The sequence below is a fragment of the Andrena cerasifolii genome, chromosome 6 (genome assembly GCF_050908995.1).
Source record: "Andrena cerasifolii isolate SP2316 chromosome 6, iyAndCera1_principal, whole genome shotgun sequence".
Taxonomy (NCBI): Eukaryota; Metazoa; Arthropoda; class Insecta; order Hymenoptera; family Andrenidae; genus Andrena; species Andrena cerasifolii.
Window position 1 is genome coordinate 13,656,191 of NC_135123.1, and position 23,751 is coordinate 13,679,941.

General features: G+C 46.6%; 1 protein-coding gene across 4 annotated transcripts in view; it reads left to right on the forward strand.

Annotated features, from left to right (window-relative positions):
- The window catches only part of Sk (small conductance calcium-activated potassium channel), a 166,969-nt gene that overhangs the window by 75,346 nt on the left and 67,872 nt on the right, over nt 1-23,751 (forward strand). The window contains exon 1 of one of the 4 annotated variants that reach the window (XM_076814910.1): nt 9,384-10,736. The exons of 2 other annotated variants lie outside the window; for them this stretch is intronic. The gene's annotated coding sequence lies outside the window, so the exon portion shown is untranslated. Of the gene's footprint in view, nt 1-9,383; nt 10,737-16,573; nt 16,976-23,751 lie in introns of those variants that run through there. One more of the 4 variants, XM_076814911.1, reaches the window with a different exon arrangement.

The window sequence follows — 23,751 nt, forward strand, 5'->3', positions numbered from 1 at the left end:
CCCATTGGAAGAAGCTGTTTGCTTCTCCAAGCAGCGTCGCGTCTTGAGATTGAAATGAGTCCATAGGAAGAACCGTCGCAAAACCGGGGCGAAACAACGGAGGGAATAGGAAGGCGGGAGACAGGGCAAAGACAGATGCAGGATAGGAAAGAAGCGGCGAATGTCTGGAGCGCGAATATCCGGAACTGCACTCCATAAAGTTTCACGTTTTTCTTGCTCGTTGCGTGGAAAAAAAGCGTTACGATCAGCGGCTGGCGGGGAGGGCGATCGTTGAAAAAGCAGGGGGATGGAAGTTCCGGAGGCAGAGCCGTTCATTCCCCTGTTATTCCTTCCAGGGTCGCTTTCGAAGCACGAAAAAAGAGGAAACACTATTGCGGAATCGCCCTACGAGGAGCCATAAAACTTCCTTGGCTTTCCGACGTCGCGAATTCCAAGCCAGGCCTGGCCCACCGAATATAATTGTCCTCTGTCGACGTATGTTTGTGCTCTGCTTTTAAATTGGAAAGCTGTTATACGAGGACTCGATCGCGCCACGATAATACGGGTATCGACAAACTTATTCGATGCAGCTCTCACTGATGAATTACACATCGTATTTGGGTTTTGAATCTCGTGTTACTGAAAGCACAGTTTGATGTGGGAAAGAAGCTTTCTTAAAACGCCTCTTTAATGATCCATCTGTAGCGTCGTATGTAATCCATATTTTTGACTAAACAAATCTGTTTCTTTAATGTTTATGATGTTAAGAAACATTGTGTCAAAGACAAGCCTGAGTTTCAATTTATTTCTTTGTAATTAATTGAAAAAGAAAATGCTTCACTTTCGAAAGAAACGGCTTGCCTAAGCTAAATCAGGAGTGTTCGAATGGTGGGTATGATTAAACTGGAACGCCATGTGCAAACTACCTTCGGAGCCAGCGATTGCTGTAAGCTGACGCTACGGAATGCCTTGGAATACACGTGTTTCACCGTTCATTTTTAACGGGTCCCGATATGATCTAAATACTGTCTCGCGTTCAGCCTTAATCCACCTCTCTTTCGCTCGTTATCGATTCACCAGCCGCGTAGAACGACTTATGTAAATCGATGAGCCCAATACGAATAGACGATGCACACACTCTCTCTCTCTCAATATAGATTTCGACCCGGCGACAATCCTGTTTGTACATATATGCCTTTGAATAACGCCGATACGTCGGCTTATCCATGAATTATTGATACTGATATCGCGAGGACGTCGATTCGAAGCCGCGAGACTGCTTTCCCGCGGGCGAAAACGACGAAATGTCTATGTACCGTCGTTATAATTAAACCTGGACATTCGAAGAACCTTCCAGCTCGTCCCTGCGAGGCGACATATTCGCGGAAGCCTTCTGGTTCCACCGCATGCTTCAAACGAATGCGCTTCCCCTGAATGCATTATCTTTTCAGTATAATTCGGCGCACAATGGAAAAAATACACAGGAAATATCGCGCATACTGCGACTCTTCCACCATCAATGCCATTATCCTCTCTCGCTCATTATCACGGCGGTCGTAATACGGGGCGGGATAATTAACACGGCCGGAAAAAATAATTAGCAGCGCACATCTTCCGCAGTTGAAACGAAGAAATAAGTAATTCTCTCTCGCCGGTGATTCCCTTTTTACAAACGAACAGGACTGGCTGGTTCTGCCGTGCGCCACACCTCGGCGATTTATGAAATTTATCGGGTGCTTTTTTAGGGACGAGCGAGGGGTTGCCTCGAAAATTTTGTCGGCCCCAGCTAGGTAGCAAGGAAATTCAGCCTCTTGAGGGGAATACGGAAAGCGTGGCTGTCGCGGGAATAGGTATTTATGGCGTTCAGGGTAAGTGTTTTATAAAAACGAGTGTATGAGGGGGTTCGCTGAAAAAAAATATTTTATTAAAATAAATACGCATATCGCGATGCTTTTTCACATAGATGCTTCATTGTTACTGTGGCGTATATTTGGTTGTTAATAAGCCCGTCCCGGAAATAAATAATAAATAAATAAATAAATGTGTTGGATATCTCCTGAGTTTGGAAATTGGTACGTAGCAGTTGGCAGCGTTCGACGAGGCTCGATACCCTTTTATCTGACGATGCCTCGCATTCAATGGACCAACGTGTTCGTAAAAAGCGGCAAGGAAAGTTCGCTAGTTGGGTTTTCCTTCGTGGCATCCGGAAAGTTTGGAATTCCCTCACGTGCCTGCTGGGTATCCACTCCACAATGAACCCATCACTGTCTGAATTCAGTCGCCCCAGTCAATGTGCTTATAACAAAGCTCGTCAAGTTCATCATGAACTGTCAAGCTTTTCTTTGCTCTTGAGGCTTATTCGATCGCCATTGCAGATTCTATATAAGAAAATACCCACGTCTCGCGTGAAGACCTCGGTTTCTCGTAAATCTTGGAATTGTATTTAAAAAGACAGTATTTTTTTGACGCTGACATTGCTCTGAAGGACAAGAACTTACTGATGTGCCAGGCTTGACATTGGTACTGTCTATTTTCCGGCGTTGGACCTCTCTAGCTTCTTTCAGTGTTATTCTTTAATTAAGAGTGGCACTAATTGGACGCCACCTTGACATTGCTCCTAATTAAGTCCAGAGCAGCGGATTTATTTTCGGGTGGGCTCATGGGAGGAAACAGTCACTCGGAACATATATATATATATAAATTGGAAATCTGTCGAATTCAACACTGCACCGGTTCACTTCGAAAGAGAGTTTCTAACGTTTCGATGAATCGTTAATTGGAAAGCAAAGTCCATGGCCCACTTCGTCCGCACGCGCGATTCCCAAAGCCCGAAAAACCAGGTAAAATTAATTTCCATCGAATTCACGACGGATTCTTTTTATTCCCGACCACAGAGCGCAGCGAATGCTGCTGTTCCGCAGAGTTGTGGACGAACCCACCGCAAGGCGAACGACTATTTTAACACAATTGCTCGTGTAATTTGGCGGTGCACGATGTTATCGTGGTGTGCGTCGGCCGCAGAGCGCCGAAAATTATGTTCCACCGAAACATCTGCCGCGTGGCGATCGTTAAACGGCACTGGGGAAGAAATTTGCCTCGTTTTGCCTCGTACAGAACCTGGCATCCATGATCTGGACACTTCGCTATCAGAGACGATTTGTCGGGCACAAAGAGAACCCAAATTCGTTCTGTTGAGCGCAACTGGGTCTGCCTTTATTAAACCGACATTCCACGAATTCCCTGGTGAGATACAGAGGGCAGCCAATAACGGGGGCGATCCGCAAGGTGATTTTTCCAAATCCTCGGCGAAGGGAGGATAGATACGTCGGTTATTAAGCCACGTCGCAAAAGTAAATAGCCAATTATCTTAGGGGCATGTGGGCGTACGAAACGTCGAGGGTGAAACCTCGTTCGTTACAGGGTGGAAGCAGTCCGAGACACGACACTTTCCAATTTGTTTCGCGAAATTGTACCTCCACGGCCACCGAGACGCGTCGTTTAAACGGCCCCTGGCCCACCCTCGCATTTGTTGCGTTAGGTATACGTGAAACGTTCCTGTTGGAACACCATGGCCTGTGGTAGTGTAGCTCCTGCTCTCCCCCGATGCTTGTAAACCAATCTGTCGCTGTTTTTACGAGTTCTGCCCCCCCCCCTCCGTCCCTTTTGTTTTCGGTTGCGGCGCATCGAAAGTTGAAACCGAAGCTCCAGTTTGTTTGACGATTGCAGGGAACATTCGAATGAAAAAGTCTCGTGGCTGAAATTCAGCGGATCGCGGGGATCCCTTCCACGTGGTCACGAATAATAAGGGCTTGTTTGACTTCTTTCGTTGCTCTCCAGCGTTCCTCAGGGTACAGCACAAGTGCTTCGGGTTTCAAGGATTGCAACGTGGAGCGTTAGGTGACCTCCGCGTATCCTGTTTGGGCATGTGCATGTGGCGATGGGACGTGAAAGTTCGAAAGAGCCGCGTACGAGTCAATTAGTCGGGGGAGATCCTTGAGAGTGTAACGAGCCAGTTCTCTGAAAGAGTGGAGGCTCGCGAGAGAGGAGTGAATGGGTAACTTGAAAAGACACCAGTGCTAGCATTTGATGTGGATACTTTTTTCAAACCAAGGGAGAGAATCTAAATTTAAAAACAACTGTCCTCAGGTTCCAATAGTTCGATTTTTATTGGGGAAGTCAACCAAATTTTAGGAAAAACCTGTAGGACAGATCGAAGAGCTAGGCTAAAAAGTATGCACCAGTTTTCAGGGAAAAAGAGAAAGTGGAAATCTGAAGCACTCGAATCTAGCGTTGCCTAGGGGAAAGTTTTAATGAGCAGAACGACAATTAAACAAAATGCAAGTGGTTGTACTCGAGGATACGATTTACCGAGAATTTAGGCAGAATTTGAAATTTCAAACAGCAGAAAAGCACGGAAAGGTTTAATCGACAAAGGGGAGGAAAATTTATAAGAATTCACGGGAACGCACAACGCGAAGCACTTGCTTTTAATCTATCAGTAAATCACTGTCTAAATTTTCGCAGGATCAGTGTGAAATGAAATTTTGAAGCATTAAAGGTCCAGTTATTACATCAGTAACGTGGCTAATATATTTTATGCGTCGCAAGTGGTTACAAAGGTTAAAAAGAGGGGTGAAAAGATGAAATTACATTTCAATACTTCTCTTCAATAATAGCTCTTTGGTCGCCAATTACTTTACATCCCCTTTGAAAAGTATTTACTTTTCTCGTGACCACTTTGCCTCTAAGACCGATATTAATATAAATCAGGGTTGCAATTTCAGCTGTCCCAGCTTGCACGCTTGACACATTGAAACTGTACGTGTACATAAGTGACGGCGGCGCAGTAGTCTGTGCGAATCATTACACGCGCTAGGGGAAAGGTTCACAGCTTTATGGGCCACCCAGCGCGCGTGGAAAAGCATCCCCCAGCAGCAGTACATACACGTGTGATTCCAAGTTTACGACGGAGCGCAACATAGTCAACATATGAGAGGAGGATTAGTCAGTGGTGTTATCGTGTTGGTACGAAAGGGGGGACGGGCGTTGGTGGTATGAATAAACGGGAATACCAAGTTTGTCGCTCGGAAGGTGGATGTCGCCGAACGTGCACGATATGAATATCACGTCTCATTGTTTAAGAAATTCTCCCTGATACACAGCGATCTCGAACTTCGAGAACTGCGATCCGAAAATAGCGTTTCCTATGGAATAATGAATTATCAAATTGAGTAGTTTCTAAATGGGAATGAAGTCGTAGATTCCTTTGAGAATCATCAGACATTAATTGTTAACGTACTATGAGTCTCGCAGACAAAATTAATTCCCCTTAAGTAAAAAAACAAAGCGGGTGTATCATTTTTTGCAGAGGTTTTTGGTGCATCCTCTGGGACATTCGAGTTGTTCGATTTTTACAAATCACGGTATCCGTAGGGTGAGAGTGTATCACTCGTACAGGGCAGTTTCACGATGAGATCAATTATGCGCCCCATTTGCGCCCGTTTATCTTTCCATCTTTCCGCCTCGTACACTTGAACCCGAATCCTCGTTCATCAGGGGATAACTGGCTCGCGTGTGCCCTGGTGACTTTTTGCTCCCATCCAACTTTCATCAACGCGTGGCTGCCGGTCTATCGACCCTCGTCAAACATTTTATTCGCAGATCGACTTCGCAACTCGTCCAGATTCCATCCCCTTTTCGCGGTCACATTCCTGATGTTTATTTACAAAATGTGCGGAGACATCGAGTCCTCAACGTCCCCGATGGGATTGGCGAGAGGGGATGGTAAGTGGCAATTATTTGAGGTCTAGATTACGGTGCCGCGTAATGGAAAACGAGAGATTTTCAGCCGAGCTGGAAGTTTCGGGACGCCAGGCCGCTTCTCGATCGATCCTTCAATCTCCTTTCCGCGAGTTCGCGCGGGAAATGATAATGTACGGTTAGGTAACGTCACGCAACCGGGCGGAAAAGATTTCGCGATCGCCGTGTACGCCTCGAATTATTACCTTCCCGCCGGGATTGCTACCGTTTTTTCCATTCGCAAGCGCGACTAGCAGACGTCGGTTAGTTATCGATGAACATAAATCACGCGTTTTAAAAGAATTTCCGCCGCGTTTTACAACCTTCGATGCATTTCCCGCCTTTTACACCTAACGTCACTTTTATCTGATACCCTCGGGATGCATATATATAGAGGGTTGCGTACGGATTAATCCATACACGCTTAAAAGAATAAGTTTAATAATTCTCTTACTAAGGTTGCTATCACTTAGAGGCCCGAAAAAAGCATACAAGTTCAGGAATTTTTTTTGAGGTAAGTATAAGTGAAAATCATACACAGTGTTTTTCTACTAAAAAATAGATCTTTTAACTATATTATTCTAAATTTTCGTAAGATATTATTATTAACTAAAGGAGATATCGGCTTGGATGTGAGTCGTGTTTTTTTTTTAAGCATTAGCTGGTGGACATTCCCTAGGCCAAACGATGCATCTGAAAGCAAAGTTCAAATAGAGTTGAAAAGTAAATAACTTACAGAAGTACCTGACGTTCTCCGAATTTTAATTTTGTATTTTAGTACAAATGGGCGATCGTTTGAAGTTGAAATATCGAATTTCGTGGACAAAAATGTTCTTTTTTTCAAGAAGGTTTTGCAAGTATTTCTATTATTGCAAAATTGAAAGCAAAAATTAAAAATATGAGAATGTCAGGTACTTCTGGAAGTTATTTATTTCTAAAATCTATTTGAACTTTGCTTTCAGATGCATCGTTTAGCCTAGGTAATGTCCACCAGTTAATGCTTAAAAAAAAACACGACTCACAGCCAAGCCGACATCTCCTTTAGTTAATAATAATATCTCGTGAAAATTTAGAATAATATAGTTCAAAGATGTATCTTTTAGTAGAAAAACATTGTGTATGATTTTCACTTATACTTTTCCCAAAAAAAATTCCTGAACATAGGTGGCTGTAACCCCTTAAGTCGTTTGTTGTGAACCATAATCCTTCGTGAACAAATTCATATCCAATACGTTGTAATCACTGTTTAAGAAAGAGGAGCATCTCATCGTTCCATCTGCCCTTCTTCGCTCTATTCTGAGTCCCCAATTTCTTTTTGCCCGCAATTTCGTTCCCCAACCCTCGCGCCACTTATTACAGCCCGCGATCGGTTGCAGCGCGCACAAGAAAACGGATTCGTCATCGAGAACGAGCGAACAAACAGTCTCGATCGCAAAAATTCGCGAAGAATGAGCGGCCATTATAGTCATTGACGAAGCACCGGGGATCTATCTTCGTAGGAAGCCGGGTCTGTGAGTTATCGACGCCGACGGTCGCCCGGAATACTTTTATCAGCACCCAGCTTCCTTCCTGGTCCCAGACATCCGCATACGCAGCAGCCCGTGCTTTCGACAAAGTAGCGACGTTAAAAGAGCGAAGTTGTTCGCGATGTCGAGACAGCAGATGCCAGAATAACGCAGCCAACGATAACGTTGCCTCGATCCCATTTATTCCTCCTTCTTTCACCGGCATTCATTTTAAAGCTTCCAGCTCTCGATCCTCTCGATACCCTCCACCCGCGTCTACTATCTCGAACATTAGCTGATGGTCTGTCGGCATGTTGAAATGGGTTTACTTGAACATTTCTCAGAGATGTATCACAGAAACAAGTCAAGTGGAGTACGGCAACAGACGTCGGCACAGAAGCTAGGGTATAGTCGGCGGAAAAAGAAGAGGGAAAGGGAGAAAGAAGTAACGGGCTTGCAAGAGACGCCTGCTTGGGGAAACTCGCTTGGGCGGTTAGTCGCGGGAAAAGAGTCGGCGGAGGACCATGAAAAAGAGAACTTTTGACCTCGGAGCTGCGGTCGTAAGAAACATTTAAAGAGTTCTGGGAGGGGACATTTCATAGATAGTCTTCGGAGAATCCAAAGAATTTTTGGAGTCGCTGAGAGTTAGGCTAACTTCATATGCCGGTACTTTTATTAACCCACCTTTTTACTCATGATTTCTTCACTCGATCATTTAACTGGAGGTTACTAAAAATGAAAGTACCATGGTGTTTAGGTTAACAATCGCCAAATGCGGGTGAATGAAATCCAACACGCGTTATCTTAGCAAACTCCCATGATCCTCGATTACTCAACATCCCTTGTAGTATGGTCAACGTACACGGATCTTCGATAAGGAAACGGCAAAACCGAGACACATAGTAGACAATCGAGACGGTGGTTAGCCGAAATTGCGTCGAACGGTGGATGTTTACGAGGCGGAGCCTATTCAGGCACTTTCGGTGCTGGAAGGTCCGCGAAACAATGCGGCCAAGAGAGACAAAAGGCGAGGTTGCCCGATTGGAACGCGGAGGAACGTTTCCAAGAAGGACAAGGGAAATAAATCGCTGACGGCAGAGCTGACTGGGTACTCGAAATATTCGAGACCGCGAGGCTGGGGATAAGTAAAATTCGTTTCGGTTCCAACCTCATTATTTCAAGTACCCCAGAGAAATGGACGTGACTGAAGCTGTCCGAGGCCTGAAGATACTCGAGTGTTTGATATTCGGGCAAAGTTCGTTTATTAACTTGGGGCTTTTCAACGGATTAACAGAGGGATTACAGTGAAAGAATTCAAGGTTATTTCACGCCCATTTGACTAACACGGTGCGCGATTCCAATTAGGAACGTGACTCCCTACAAGAAAGAACATCCCATCGAATTTCCAGCGAGAAACTTGCCGGAGACGCGAACCAGCTCGGTTCGACGACATCCAAAAGAAGGGTGGGGATGATCTCATTAACGAGAGAATTCCGCTCCCCCGGAATCTTAATACCAACGATCGGGATCTCTCTACCAAGTTTCCACCCCCGGAATGCAAGCTCGGAGCGTAGCAACACCGTACCCTCTCGCAAACCACCCCCTTTCGTTCCATAGTAAAGCACGGCGAGCCGACAAGCCGCGACGGAGCTGCGAAACGGGGAAAGAAAGCGGCGGGGCAATTTCATGGGCATTTATTAGCCCATTAAACCGACGGTGTTGGAGCTTTCGCTGGCCACTTAGGGCGATAACCAAAATTAGCCGGCACGCAGATGTGTTTACACGCGGATGCCGTCGGTGGGACGAGGTAGGGATGTGCGAGCGAAGGGAGCAGACCGACAAAAGGAGGGAGAAAAAGCGAGCGAAGGGGTGCGCGGAGGTAGAGGCCGAGACAATAGGCGAGAGAAAGACAAGGTTAGCGCGAGAGAAAGACACGGTTAGCGCGAGAGAGGTGGTTGGAAGCGTGTGCGTTGTACACAGAGAGGGCAGGAACACAAAGAGGGGTAGCGTCGGCTTGGCGAGGGCGCGCAACGGGGCAAAGCGGTTCACGGGGATGGGTGGCGGGGCGGTGGGTGGTTCGGGGCGGAGGGTGGAAGGAGGAATAAATGGGGACCGACGCAGTCCTGTCGGGAGCGTCACAGCGGGCGGACGCTCACCACCGACGCTTCTCTCGCTCGCCTCGCCTCGCCTCGCTCATTCTCTCTCCCTCCCTGCCCCCGAACCCTTCGCTCACCAAGCCACCATATCTCGTCATCTCCATCCAGCAACAGCCGAGGCACGAGACGGACCATCAGCCTCACCCTGTCGGTTGCTCGGATACGTCGTGGCCCGTTCGTCCGCTCGCCCGTTCGCTCGTTCGCCTGTCAAAGGCGCATCCTTTCCCATTGTCTTCGAGTCCTTCCCGTCACGTCAGACCGGAGCTTTCCCGTCTTTACCTTCCCTCCTCTCTCCCTCTCTGTCCTCCCTTCTTTCTCCCCTTTCTCTTCCCCCGTTTCACGTTCCGTTTGCGTTTACCTCTTAATCTCCGTCTGGCTCCGCGCACCCTTACCTCACGTGTCGCGATCTCGAGCGAACGAACCGAGATGCGCGCCCAACGCCGCATCCGTTGGCCCCGCGAGTGTCGTCCAAGCTTACCAGTGAACCTGTGATCCCGAGTCAGTGAAGAATCAAAGAGTTAACGGAGAAAGAGGTCCCTGCGGATCTTGAACGCGGATGCTGGGAATCGCCTCGTGACGAACAGGACCACGTCGACTGAGCGCTCTTCCAACGTAACAGGGAGCATCGGTGGCCGCGATCGGCGCGTTGGGCACGCGGTGGAGGGTGAAGATCAATCTGTTGGCGGAACCGAAGGAGGAACAGCGAGGATCCATTCCCGCTCGTCGATCACCGGCTTGCCGCGCGAGGTAGACGTCGGCTGATCGCCGAGAGCTTGAAACTCGAGCCGGAAAAGTGGGAAGCAAGGAACCGATCCTCGGGGGAGTGACGGTCCGAGGAACTTTTCGGTCCTCCTTGAAAGAGAACAGTGATCGAGTTGCGGAAACAGTGCGACGATGGCTCGATGGTGAAAGGATATCGCGATCGTCCCGATGTTCCTTGGCGCGACGGAGTTCGGGCCCCGAGCGATGCACAGGTTTCCGGAGACGCGCGCGAAACGATTCTCTTTCGCCGCCGAAATCGTGGACAGCGGTAACGATGACGATCTCCAAGTGCCAGAGCAGGGTGGTGGTTTTGCGTTTCTTATCGTTTCTTACGGTCACGGTTACTTGAATGCGTAGAGGGTGCACCAAGAGAGAAGATGAATTCCAAGCGCTGTAGAATGCTGACAAATCCCAGCGATCGTAATTGCACAGAAGCTACAAAGGGTAGCAACGAGGATAACGAATTCGATGTGCTAGAGAAGGGCGGCACTACGCTCTTCATGGCTATCTGCAATAGCGATTCCACGAATAAAAGGTATGGATATTAAGTTGCTCGGGTTCTCCCTGCTCCGTAGAGACGCTACGTTAATGCCAGGTTCGCGGACTTTCGGATATTTTGGGGGACAAATCCCCGTCGAAACCCTGAGCCGATTAATAATTCAGCGCCGCGGTATTCCCAGTGGCCAGATATAAACGGTCTCGCCCGACAATTAAAAGTTGGAGGGAAGGGACTGGTGGTCAGGCGTTTCATCAATTATTCGTGGGAACTCGGCAGTTCGATTCGCCGTGATCGAAACCTTGAAAGTATTAATAGCAAGGCCGAGAGAATTTTTTATTGAGACAGAAATTGAACGACGCGATCAGTCTTCCCGCCGACGAATAATTAACTGCACCTCGCGCCCACCCCCGCGAAACTTCTAAATAAGCAACTACTTTAATTAGTTGGAGTCGCGTGCTAAACCTCTGAATACATAACACCGCTGGGCAACGGCGACGTTCTTAATAAGGCGATCGTTACTTTTTATTTCACAATCCACTCCAATGGGGAGCTTTAGCTAATGATATCTGCAGAAACAGGCACTGTTCATTCAATTACTGTTCAATAATCGAATAGACCCCAGCGTCGAGTCTCTTCGGTTCCTTGATTTAATCAATTAGAATCTATCGGCATCCGCCTCTAACATCTTGGGACGTAACTATATACCGCGTGCTGTTGAAAGAAACTTTCCATGTGTTTTTTCCGCTGAAAACTTCCCCGTGGGATGGACAAGCGCGCAGTGGTCGCTGTTTCTTTCCACGCAAACAGAAGCTCGTAAAAATTCGACCCATGACCTTCCATCTCTTTCACTTTTCCTTTCGTGGTCAGTTAAATCAGCGACCTAGGAAGCGGTCGCGGCGTTCATCGCGCCGTTTGGCCAACTTCGTCAAAATTTCAAATACAAACACGACCCGGGGCCACAGCGGTGTCCGCTCACCAGGTCCGGATTCGATTGATTTAAAGCGCAATGAAGGTCGGGTCTCTTTTTACATCCAATCCGCAGCGAGGCTGACTCTAAATAAAGGCATCGAATCGTGATTTACGGGTGAAATCAAGACGCACCGCCGCCTCGTTGCATTACATAACTTGATTGGTGAACCGTAGCCGGCCTTCGGGGGCGGCGCGCGCGTGTTTATCCCGACGAACGTCAGGCCGGGACGGATTTTAGCAACGTTACCGTCATTGCTAATGGTCGGGGGACGATGGACGGAAGGCTTCCTCGCGGGTATGGCCGACCCGGTATCGATGTATCGGGGATACATTAACTTTAATGATGCCCTGGCCAGAAATAACGATTTGGGCTCCTTGTATCTACGATCGCGTGACACTTGACGTTGCAATTTTTAGACGGCGCACGAGCAAACCGGGGGGAATTAATTGGAACACGTTGGGATACTGTTGCGTGGGATTGCATAATTGATTATTGATAAACGGTTTAATATTCTACGAAGGAAAATTGTTAATCGTAGGTATGATGCGGGTATCGGCAACTCATATGTATTCTTTAAGGGGGTATTCTAGTCCAGACACTCGTTTCTGAAGGTGATATTTGGAAATTAATTCTGAAAAACCTATCGCACCAACAGGGCAGGGGTTTCGCACACATATTTAGTAGTGTTTGAGCTATCAGCACAAATTTTTGGAACGCATTATATTGAAATTTGTACAAGTTACACGCCGAAGCGCAGGTCATGTCATCAAAAACCGGCCCCATCGGGCGCACGAATTGCGGCCGTCCTAGTCATCTGAAACGAAAGTACCAAAGATTTTTTTAATGTATATGAATGTAGTTATCGCCCGAACTAGATGTAACCAAGTCCGGACATTGTTACCGAAATCGCAGCTGTTTAAAAATTTATATTTGATTTTTTCGACTTGTCTTGAGCTAAAACAAGGTGTGGGGAAGGTTGTATTAAAACTATTGATATAATTCTAGTTCCGGCTTTAGGTACACATGCACTTTGAATGTGTGTCAAATTTTAGGTCAATCGGTCCAGTAGTTTTTGAGAGAAAAGTGCGCCCGATCTAAAAAAATTGTTTCGAGAAAAACGCGTTTAAAGTTTTTCATGCAGTACGACCTATACGATTGAAGTTACGGTAGATAACGACTAATTTCTGTAACTTATCCCTAATCTGGTATACCAGGACCGTAGAAGAAACCTTCCTCAGCTTAAAAAAAATCATGTTGGGCAGCTCTCTCGAGTCGAGGGAACAATTACGTGCCACGCTGCAGCCTTAAGCCCCTATAACTCTGGGAGTTTTTCGAATTTCACCTTAATATTTTAGAGACATATTTTCGAAACCCTAAAATATTTGAAAATAAAAAAAAAATACAATTTTTGGGTAGAATACCCCCTTAAGAAATAACTTTCCAATAGTCACTTATTCACTGGCAACCTTGAAGAATGAGAGTGGCAAAAGCTTACAAAAGCACCTGGTGACAATGTTCCCCCATAAATCGCTGAAAAATTAGTGCCTCGCGACTGTGGGGGCCTGTGTTCTAATCGGTGACCCCGTTCTCGAAACACAGACCAACCATGATCTCGTTAACCCTCCATTAGTCGCAGTATTTCTATTACGATACGAAGTAAGGTTTTTCTCTCATTACTTAACTAGATTGCAGAGATGTGGCCCTGGCTTTATTCCTCTACTAAGCGCCGACACTTTTAGCCGGTTTTAAACCCCCACAGAGAGGCAAAAAGTCCGCGAGAGTGCTTCCTCTTATATTTATAAGAATGAATTAGAAGCTTAGTAATAGCTTCTAAAAGCTGGCAGTACAGAATTTCCTTGACTTTCTTCTCCAAGAATTCAGCCGAAAGATACGTGGAACTCTCTTGTTCCACTGGGACAGGAACGAGTGGCGGTGTCTGGGGAAATCCTCGGAATACCTTCTTCCATGCATCATTGGGCGCCAATAATCTAAAACATTCGATTCCCGATCGCGTTCACCTCTATTTGACGGTACGTCACGCAAGAAATACATCCCTGCCTATGTACCTAAAATCTACGTCGTTCCTTCCGCGCGCTGATTTAAATTGAACAGAAGCACGGGACAAACTCAGCTACCACTTAAAACCAGGAAGCCAGAAGTAGCGCCGAACTTTAGGCACGCGGTAGGAATACTTTAACTGTACTTAACCGCGAAGTATCCAGCACAAAATTCCCCACGCAATCGTCACTATCCACGGTTAAACTTTCTTTTCATACCGCTGCCAAGTTTTTGTTTACCTTCTGTACAGTAGACTTAGAATAAGAAACTTACCGCACTGGAATACTATCGGTACGTCTGAGAAGGGAGGAACTATGGTACGCTTATACCACTGGCCCAGCTATTCAGCGTTAAAAGCATCTTTAACGGTGCTTATGCAGAACGCAGCGTCGATAGCGTTGTTGTTACTGTTTTATCTCTCTATTAGAAGCGCGGGACTCGATGTGCAGGGGATCTAGACGTTGGAGCACACGCGTTTGCCAATGGAGCACGAGAAGCGCCCGAAACGCAGACCAATTTACGAGGGGATATCGGCTGGCAGTAAAATTCGGCGGGACTGATGAAAAATTCGGAAAGGCGCTTTTCACGGCCGCCTGTGTCGCGCTCGAGCCATTATCGACACTGGACGGGCGACGAACGAGAAATTGATCGTCCCGAGTGTCATCCATTATTCGACGCGGAGATTTCGTCATCCGCGATGGAATATCATGCGTGGGGAGGGGGGGGCTTTAAAACTATCACGGCGATTTAATTCGAACGAGCTTCGCGATGAAAGCGCGAGGGGAATCGAATGAATTCGTCGGTCAGGCAATCTATCGCTTCACTTTCTGTCGCCTATCGTTGCCATTCGCTTCTCTCACTTCTGGTTTATCGGAAGACTGTTAGTGGTGAATTCTGTCGACTAGTTTCCGCGAGCCCTCTTATTTATAGTCGGGAGGTAGTATTTTCCGTGGGCAAGTTGGACGGCGGATCGTAAAACCCGACGGAATTGTAGACAATTCATGTCCCGGCTCCATTATATACCGTTCTCGGCATAAATAAGCTCGCGCAAAGCCGACGAACGGCGAGACGATCTAACTGCAATCTACAGCAAAAAAATCCCGTGAGCCCGTCGCGATACGCTTTACGATGAAATAAGGCTGAGCTCTTAACCCTCGGAACTCTTAAATTTTTTTTACGCCCTGCCTGCGAGCTCCCAGACTGTACCTTTCGAAAGGTTCGTTTAACTGTGGTTACTCGCTCGAGGCAGTAGGCGCGTTAATTTTTTCCACAAATTTATATCCGTCCCTCTGAATGCCCAGTTAAACAAAATGATCCCGAATAAGTGAAATGGAAGTACCACTAAAGTGGAAAAGCCTCTTACGGTAATCGTGCGAAGTGTTGCACAGTTTCAGCGAAATTTAATCCTCCGCATGCGTTGCATCTGCTTCCTCGATGAAAATTACTCTCCCAGCAGTGGGGAGAATAAGAGTCGCAGGGTTTGCGTCGTGGGGAGGAATTTGAGGAGGGCCTGGGTGGATTTATCCGCGACAGATCTTGCGAGGATAACGTCTCCACCCTCGAAGAGATAGTTTCGCGATAGACGAGTGACGATCCTCCGCGTGTAAATTCTTCATCGTCCGCCAAACGCGTGACCGTACATTCTAAAAACGGCTCTCGTTAATCCGTCGGATCTTCTGCCCGATGTGCACGCTTGTGCGCGTGCGATGGAAAACATTTGATCCGTCACGAAAGTGAGAGGGACTCGCTGGCGGGCAATTTATGTTCGGATCACGCAACTTTTTATTCAACCACTCGATATGATAAAAACGCGACCGAGTCACAAGGGGAACTTTGCTTTTCCGCGGCGGTGAAACCAAACCGCGAGCAGCGCGAGAGGCGGATAATTTGCATATTCAGTGCGATCGAATGCAGATGAAATGAAAACCGAATGAAGTTTGCGCGCGATCGTGACGACATCGTAATCCCGTGCAAAAAAAAAAAACTAATTTCACTTCCCTTTCCAAAAGCCATGCCCTTGAGAAGAAATATGGTCTCGCCGATAACACTTGTCTCTTTAAAAGGAACACCCTTCCGGAGCAATTTGTATTGTACTGTAAAATAATGGAGACACCCAAGAGGGTGGCGATGAAATACACCCCCAATATCTGCCACAGTGGACCAAGGATTACCCGAGCTTTTAAACCATTCTCTACCTCGACGCTCCCGTAAATCATAGCTTAATGAATCTCGCAGCTGGCCGACAGTGCCACGCTTTATTCCCCACCCTCGATCTATTATTGATAAGAAGGATGCCTCGAGGAGACGCCCTCGTTACGTCCAACGACATCGTTAGGGCAGAAAAGAATACCTCGATATCACTGTTCTCCGTTCAATCACGGACCATGTGAGTCCACGAAGAGAGGGACCACAGAATTCCTCGAGCCGCGACTCGCAAGGATTGGCGACTCGGTAATTTACAGCGCAACATATACCATCGAGGGCGACGAAAAGCCATGTGGCGGACTTTGCCGCGCGAATCTCCCGAGGCTTATCAGCTAGTCGCGGACGCGTTGTCGTGCCGCGACGCTGATCAATAAAATTCTGAAATATTAACGGGCATCGCGCGCGCGACGTTCGAGGCGAATCGAAGGGAGGACGAGCGGTTTCACCGTGAACGCTGCTGGCATTGGCAGAGCTGTTGGAGCAGATAACGGAGGAGAAAGAAGGCGGGGAACGACACGGAAGACGAATCGATATCGTTCGGCTTCGGGGTCTTCGATTCTCGCGACTGTAGGCCAGAGTTCGCGGGCTCGGCGAAGGTTGCGACCGCGGGACGGATCGAATCGTGGTCGCCAGACAACGGGGAGAAGTTATGCTCGTCGGCTTGCCCACCGTCGTCGGCCAGTCGTTCCGGACAGACGAGGCCCGTTCAACGGAACGAAATCGTGATTCCTGAATGTCCGTCGATCGATCCTCGGAGGAGAGAGAGACTGTTCGTGTTGCTCGGTGACGCGGGCCCTGTTTCTCCGTGCAGGTCCCCCACGGCTGACCGATGAACGGTGGGAACGTACCCTTAAACATGAGTGAATCAGTGAACCTTGACAAACGATTATACACCACGATGCGGCTGAGGGAACGCGGTACGTTTAGTGAAGTGCATCCCGGTGATAAACAAAGAGAGTTGCGTAACAGTGACACCGACATCCCCGGCTCGACTGATCTCACTTGAGGAGGCTGGCGGACAGACGTAAATGTCACTGGGAAGGTTAGTAAATCTGGACTCGCGGAATACATTTCGCGGATTCGTTCACCATGCTTTCCTCGTTCGTACAGAAGCTAACGATTCGAATACCGATCCTGAGTCACGCAGGAGGGTGGCGATAATGTGCGAGCTTGGGCTCTGGATTGGGTCCGAAGACCCTCGTCCAAGAAAGACGATGGTCCACGTTCTACTTAAAGTTCTATACAATAGAAACCTCATAGTCTCCTCGACACTGTGTCCCCAAAAGCGGTGCCCCGTACGAGAAACATCGATTGCACGATTTCGCCTTATTTTCGGCCAAGCCATCGCCCCGTCCCCGTTCGTTCCGCAATTTCTATCGGACCCAGTTAATATCGGGTCAAAGCTACGTCAGTGCAACGCGACCGGCCGTCTGTTTGGCGTCGCGCTACCCATTTATCCGGTTCTTCCATTCAGCTTCGCGACAATCGGCCAGATGATCCGGAATTTCTTTCGCGTCCTGCGCGACTGCGCTACCAGCCCCCGCCGGTGCATGTGCGCGGCTGGCCAGTGAGGTGATGAATTTTGGCCCAGGTAAGAGAGGCCTAAAGAGAGGCCGCGTCTCGTGCCAAGCTATTCGGTAATTTGCCTCGGTCTCTGCGGACCAGGATTAAAATCCCCAGTCCAAGCACGTTCCCAGGGTCACGGGGTTCGAAAGAGACCCGGGGAAACGTTTTCGCGCGCAGTCCTGTAAGCGAGACAAAACGGGGACGTTTTACCATTTCGCTGCGATACCCTCGGGTGCTCGAGGACACGAGAGATGCGAACAGGGTCGCGGAAACACTGTTACGCTTATCGGCGAGGCATCTCGCTGACGATAGTTACAGAGAAGTTCGCTGGTGACGCTGTCTTCTTTCGCCTCCGGGGGGAATTTAACCACCCTCCGGAGCCTTGCCGCCCGACGGGTTTATTAGTTTCGATTCTCAGGATTTTCGGCGGTGCCAAGCGATATTAACGCTCGGCGACTTTCTCTTCGGGTTCTTTTTCGTTTCTGGGGGGAGCGGAACGGAGATTAACTGGCGACTGGACCGAGCGGAGCGAGAAGGGGTACTACAAGTTTCTTGGGTGTTGCGTTTGAGTTGGTAGATGAGGATTAATGCATTATCTGTGAAATGCTCCGTTGATTATACCGCGAGACAGAGTGATCTACGGTCTTTGGTCTGTGTAAAAGGTACTTCTCTTTCTCGTATTCTTGATGTCGTCATAAATAGAACCCAACTCCCACGCCTTCGCCCTACCCGAAGCAAATATTTCACCGCGTACCTCGTGGAATTAGAGAGGCTCCCAGAACTTTCAATATCATCCCCATAGCTTATGAGAAAACTTTCGTCCACGCAGTCGAGCCACGTAGATAACACAAATCTCCTAATACCGTACCTCGATTCTTTCAAAAGCGAGAATAAAACATTCGTGGACGCAGATAAACACGGGCAAAGAAATGGCCTAAAGGGCGTATACCAAACCGCTAACTTTGCACGGTTGTAGTCAAAAAAGAAAAACCATTCGGGATTCTTGTCAAACGTACCTACAAATCTTGCGATCTTAATAATCTTAATATAGAAAGGGAAGGAGGGAGAGCGCTATCAAAATGCACAAAAGAGCTTAACAGCTGCTGAGAAATGTAGAGATGCTCGGCAAACGAGAAATGAAAGCAGAGGAGGTAGAAGTGCGTTTAAGAACGTCATCCTTCGGGTCCTCCAAGTGTCCGTAGCGAATAGGAGATCTCCATCGAGCATAACTTAACCGTTGAACACGCGATGAGAGCCACTTGCCGCGGCCACAGAGGGAGAAACGGAGAGGACACAGCCGGCACCACTGCCACGGGCTTCTTCTTATTTACCTTTTTCGAGGGACGGCTGGTTGCTCTGGGAGGCTAACGGATTTCATTCGTATGCAGATTAGAATCTGCTGTGGGACTCGCACAATATGTCCGAGCACAATGGCCGCGTCGGGAGCGGCCTTTGCCCGATTGTGTTAGGGGCGCGAAGCAACCAGCTCGGCTGGAAAAAAGTCGCTGCTGGTCGAGGGCGGAAAAATGCCGGTGGAATGGTAATTCCTATTTCGTGCAACGGGAAAGGAACTCATCCCCTTGCTTTCCAGCCCCTCCGCCCGCTGAAAGCCAGGCCGCTCGTTCGAATTACTTCGCCGGCGAAAGGGAAACGTGAGGCACGAGGCACTATGTACGTTTCCAACTTCGGAAATGTTTGTTAGCGTAATATCGCGCACGGAGCCGTTCTCCTGGCGAGAAACGCGAGACGGGGGACTGCCCGAGTTCCTAAGGAGGCATCCAGAATAGGGAGGGTGGAGATTTTTCCTCGTAGCGGGCGCTAATTGTGCGAGGAACAGGGTGCTTCCGTATGAAAATCGTGTGAAATGGTATTCGATTATTCCTTCTTTTTAAGTATCACTCTGCTTATTGAGGAATTATTTTTAAACATTTCACTGCATTTTACTTGTATTGAAGTTGACATCGAATTCCCTTTGCAGGCCCTTTGAATACAATCGATCGTTAATAATTATGAATTCATTAAGGGGTTATACCTAGTCAGACGGCCGAAAAGACGCGAATGTTTGTGAATTTTTTTGAAAAAAAACGGAAGCATATATTTTTATAGAACTTTTTGCAATTAAAATAGCAACATTTAAAGAACATTTGGTAATTTTTTCGTTGAAAAATATTTAGGATTATAATAAATTAACAACCCACATCGAAGAAGCCTTTCTAAAAATTTGTTTTTGCGGCGAAGCACTGCCTTAATGTATCCTCTGATTAACGGAGGGAATTGCCGAAATATTAGTTTAAAAAAATGGCGGCTATTTAAAGTTGAAGTCCTGATTTTTTCGTGCAAGAATGACGCGACAAAATCTTTTTATTTCTTTATTTAAGATAATCTGGTTCCGAATGGCAGTGCTCCCCGCAAAACAAATTTTTAAAAAGGCTTCTTGGATGTGGCTTGTTATTTTATTATAAACGTAAATATTTTTGAACGAAAAAATTACCAAATGTTCTTTAAATGTTGCTCTTTTAAGTGCAAAAAGTTCTGTAAAAATATATGCTTCTGTTTTTAAAAAAAAAATCACAAACAATCGCCTCTTTTCGGCCGCCTGACTATAACCCCTTAAGTCGTGGTTGAAATTCCCGGTCAAACGTTGCGTTGATCTAAAAACTCTAATGTACATCGAAAGCTCGGTATATGTTGTATAAGTTTCGTTCTTTTCACTCGTTACATCGCTCACGATACGTCAACGAAATTTAATTAATGTCGCAACGACGCGGCAGCCTCGATCCCTTTGAAAAGTCTTGCCATTGAAATAGAATAACAAGGTGCCGACGAAGACGCGACTGCAACTGCAAAATAATCAGCCATTCGGTGCAAGATCAGGTTAATTAAATCCCTCGCTTTGTAGAGGCCGCGCGTGCGATGGTTTCGTGTTTTTAAAAGCAGCTTCTCGTTGCGACGTAACTTCTTCTCCCTTACTTTCGTCACGTCCACGAACAAGAATTCTTTCATTTCCGCTGTCATTTAATTCCAGTAAGTTTCGCTTTGCCGTTCGAAAGTCGATCCACAGTCGAGCAATTCTCTCAAGGCTAATTTCTGTCGTCGATTTAATTTCTTCTAGGTCGTTCCCTACATTTTACAGCTTCTGTTACCCACAACTTGACTAGAATCGACACTTTCCAAGGCTTCATTGAGATTTGCGGTGCCTAGTGTTCCTTCTCGAGAATACTTTCTCGAGAATTTCTCGAGAAATTTTATAATTTCTTATTTCTCGAGAAATATTATAATTTCTCGCGAAACTTAAATCTAGGAAAAATTAGAACCTATATGAATTCCAATAGAAAATAACAGTACAGAAGATTCGATATTATTAACTGCTGAAGGTGCTTTTAAATTCTTATTTAAAAATTTAGAAAAATTGTATACTGAATTCAGTACCTAATGAGTTTCTTGTGGCTATTAAAGAAGAAATATAGAAAAAAGGACATAAGATTATTGTATCCCGTATAAATTATATTTAATATCTATTTTTCATTTACACAAGTTTTGTATAAATTAGACAGGAATAATCATTTATTTAAAGTTTTCTTGTGTTTTTGATAAATATTATCAGCATTATTCCAAAAATATAATTTTTGCAATATTTTTTTTTCAATTTCTCGAGAATTCTCAAGAAATATGATCTCATTTCTGATTTCTCGAGAAACAAAAAAACGGAGAAATCAGGAACACTAGCGGTGCCTGTTTGTTCAATATTATAATTAACCCTCGCCTACATCGCCAGAAGCAACAGCAACATGTTACCGAAATCAAGCCTCGTCTGACAGACTTGAATATTCTGTCACGCAGAATCAATGAGGAACAAAGGACACTCAAAAATCCACTCCAGAATCGAACAGCACCCCTGGCCCAGTCGCGCGTAAAAGCAACAGCCATTGTTCCGTCGAGGCCTCCTTTGTGTTTTCTTACCCTTTTTCGGGCTTTCATCCCTCGTTCGAGCGGCAAACACTCGCCGTTACCCTTTCATCGCGCCCAGGAACACAGAGCGCGCGCAGATCTGGGAATTCCCGCGGAAACGAAATCCAAACCGTCGACTCTTGATCATTTCGACGGCTGCGCTAGATTTTACAGCAGCTATATGACGAGTCCCTCGAGTCATCTTCGGTTTAATTGGCCGGGGGTAGTTATTAAGACGATTTCTCGGTGCCGCGGATTACCTCACCGTCGGTGTACAGGGTAAACTTAATTAACGCGCCAGTAAGTCGACGGCTCGCCACCCCTTTGAAGTAGGTGCTCGGCTCGAAAGGGTTTCCCTGCCCGAAAAAGACATCTGCCACGAGCTTGACGAATCCGGGGGGAGTCTGGTCACGAAGTCTTGACGTGGAAACTTGAGTACGACTTCGGAGGCTGATGGATCAGACAGCGAGTGCATTTCGGTGCACACTTACTTGGTCCTAGAATTGCGATTCTCTGTAGTTGTTCCGAACCTGACTGATAGCTTCCGTGTACTTTCTGAGAAATTATTTTGAGAGTGACCTTTAGACTTCTGGGTTCGATCCACAGAGAATGTCTGCAAGGCGAGACTCGTAACAAGTAGGTGAAACTTCGTAGACGGCACTGCGAAGAAAAACATTTCCACCCACTTAAATTATAAGTTTGCTAGGCAATTCGTCGCTCGAAACGGGACACCGGTTGAATTCGATGATTTACGATGAGATAATCCGGAGGAGCTGTCCGCGTTGTTGTAGATCGTTGGAATGCCAACGACGCCGATGCAGATCGCGCGAAGGTATTCCGTGGAAATCGAGAGCAATGAGGAGTAAACGAAATATCGATAGAACAAATGCGATATACGGTAAAGCCTGTCTGGGGATTGCATGCAATTTTCTGTTCCTCGTTCACTCGAAGGAACAGGACCATATATTATATTATTGTTTTTCGCTTCGAGGCAGCCTTCGAATAAATTTTGCCACGAGCACGAGTCGATTCCTCATCTTTACGATGCCCTCGAACAAGCGAAACGACACGAAGTGCTGCTAAGGTATAGGCAAGGATCACGAGAATGGCAATTGAAGTGGTGGGAAGAAAAGGACGAGCACAGCTTGAAACGTAGCTCCGAGCAACGAGAAAGATTTCCAGAAGAAAGCGAAAGAAACTTTCCTTTCACCGGCAGATTGCAGGATGGCACAGCGGCAGTACTCGTTAAGCTTTGAGAAGCCGCTCCTTCGCTCGCAGCATCGACAGATTCTGCATCAACATCATTACGCAAATTGTCTGCTGCCGCTGGTAAGCAGCTACCGTTGCAGAGCCAGCAAGCAATTCGCGGGGTCGATCATTGAATTATTAACCGTATCAATCTCAGTAGTTGTAATTGTGCGCGTCAACTTGGCAGACTGGAACTCCTGAAGCGCTACGGCACAAGCAAAGTTTTCGACTATGCGCGCGTATCAGCGGCAGCATATTAAACGTATTTGAAACTACTTTAGCGGAGAATGAACGGATCGGTGCCAAGAGGTGTCCCAAGATTTCGTTGGTGCGGGAGCAAGCTTAATTGGAAATTGAGGAGACCACGAAATCCAAGATACAATCGACTGGCAGCCGAGATTAGTTGGCGTACGAGTATAAAAAATGAATTACACGTATTCTGTGGTGTCGATGCATCAAATCTTCAACGGGAGGGTAAAGCAATTAATGCAATGGACCTGTCACTCAAACTTCCTGTTTAGATTCGTTTATTTCATTTATTATGAAGGCTATCCAAAGAAAGAGTGACACAAAAATCAGGCCTTTTTTAGCCTCTTTTTGGTCCCACGATTTTGGAACGGATTTTTCTGCCAAATGATACCTTATGATAATAATTCTTTATTGCACAGTAGACTTTACAATAGAAAACATATAAAAAAGCGAGAAAGAGGAAAAAGGTAAAGAATAGTTATATTTGAATAGCACATATAACACTAGAGGAGTGCAAAAGGCGAGGTACAGCTGTCAGCTGTTATTAACCATGGCCGATTCAATATGGTGGACGATATTAAAAAAAGAACCCACTACACAGTCATTTATATTTCATGATTTTGATTTTTTTTTCCCGTGAATTTTGAAAACCTAAGTTCGAATTCGTTGTTAGCAGTCAGCAATACCCCTGGAAATAACTGTTCAAATTATCGGACTGACATAAAAGTCCGTACATCGAAGCGTATGCGCTGACGCGTTAACGAATTCACTTCTATGACCTCCCATATCTCAGAAACTAATTGTCAC